General features: G+C 44.2%; 1 protein-coding gene across 2 annotated transcripts in view; it reads right to left on the bottom strand.

The window, feature by feature from the left end:
* The window catches only part of LOC116100882 (acyl-coenzyme A synthetase ACSM2, mitochondrial), a 44,975-nt gene that overhangs the window by 38,945 nt on the left and 4,443 nt on the right, over positions 1 to 1,587 (bottom strand). Inside the window, exon 1 of one of the 2 annotated variants that reach the window (XM_031384597.1) lies at positions 802 to 901. The exons of the other annotated variant lie outside the window; for it this stretch is intronic. The gene's annotated coding sequence lies outside the window, so the exon portion shown is untranslated. Of the gene's footprint in view, positions 1 to 801; positions 902 to 1,587 lie in introns of those variants that run through there. 2 annotated transcript variants of the gene reach the window in all.

The following is a 1,587-nucleotide window of genomic DNA, read 5'->3' as shown; positions in this document are numbered from 1 at the left end:
CAGAAATCCGCCTGCCTCTGCCTCCCATGTGCTGGGATTAAAGGCGTGCGCCACCACCGCCCGGCTTAGAGACAGTTTTGATTGACATATCTGAAACACTATCCATGTACAGTGCAGGGTCTAACATAAGCAATCATTTACAGAATTCTAGCTATTATAATTTTTTTCATCTTCACTGGCTCCAGGGAAAGATGTTCCAAGGCTATAAACATTGGTCTTTGAATTCTGTCACATGCTCTTGGATGAGACTGCAGTATTTTAAGCCTAATGACCTTTGAGTCAGGGAATCGAGCCATCAATCTATCCTGTTGGCTGGATTCCCAGCCCCCTTGGTTCAGGCAGAAGCCATTAGAATGCTTGTCTGTGGCAATTACAAATTTTCTCTTGATTTCTCAAAGAAGAGGCAAGAATTTCCTTCCCAGACTCTGGGCAGCAATAGCTAGTGTTTTCATGGCTGATGTTCTCTCTCCCTTTCAGTGACTGACTCTTTGTTATCTTCTAGCCTCTCCTCTTCAAATAAGCATCTACATCTTCACCACTACCTAACTCTCTGCTTCTTCTGTGTACACTCCTATCCAGCTCTCCTGTCCTCTACTTTTGGTTGGCTGAAGGCTCCCTCTCCTCTATGCAACGGTGTCCCCTCATTAAGACCTTTTGACACTCCCTCTGTGGCTCCTAGGAGTTTTGAACTATTTTCCTTTGGGGAATTTTGCCTGTCCTTGCTATCTGTTACTCCTCATGACTGGTGAGTGTCATTATGATGCACAGCCTCACCTTTTTGCCTCTTTCATAAACACTCACCTGCTGGTCCTCTTCTGGAACTCTCTTTGGCAGTAGCTTGGTCTACTTCTCTCTTGGGAAGTTGTTCTAGAATTCCTGAAGCACCAGTGGAGGAGACAGCACTGAAGCTGACAGTTCCCTAATCAAATCTGAGCAGCCTTCAAGGGCTCAGCTAATCATTAATGGTGCATAACTTAAGGCTGATATTACTCCGCCTAGTCATGTTTATATGCAGCACAGTCTTCGAGCCTGTGGTGGGGTGTCAATTGAACTGCTTCATAGCCCAAGGGATTAATGTGAGGTTTATTCCCATGGTCGACAACAAGCTTTTGTGCCAACCAGGGGAAGAGAATGGAACTTCAGAGTCTTTATGCACTGTCTCATTACCTTTAATCTTTTCATTCATTTGACTTTCTACCAAGGGTTTCTTTTCCGGCTCTGTTTGTGACACTCATCCAGAGTCACTGGATCCAGGCCTCTTGTCAATGGCCCTACAAGCGTGTCTCTTGGTTGGATCTCTTTCTCCGGTGCTCACCTATTCGATACCTCCACTTGGATGTCTAATAGGTTTTTAAAAGTAGATCCAGATAGTGCTAGGCATTCTAGCTATAAATCATGCCACTGTATCTTGGGCCTTTACCAACAGATGACTGTTATTGTTTCTCTGCATGAAATCTCAGGTTTCCACCTCCTTTATGCCTAGATCTGGTCAATCTGTTGGTTCTGTCTTCCAGCTGTGAGTGCAATCCCCACTCTCTTTGGTGTTCCAAAAGATCATTTTCTTTTTTTCCTTTTTTTTTTTTTTTT

This window comes from Mastomys coucha, unplaced genomic scaffold (genome assembly GCF_008632895.1).
Source record: "Mastomys coucha isolate ucsf_1 unplaced genomic scaffold, UCSF_Mcou_1 pScaffold21, whole genome shotgun sequence".
NCBI classification, from domain to species: Eukaryota; Metazoa; Chordata; class Mammalia; order Rodentia; family Muridae; genus Mastomys; species Mastomys coucha.
This window is presented reverse-complemented; position numbering and strand designations above follow the sequence as displayed.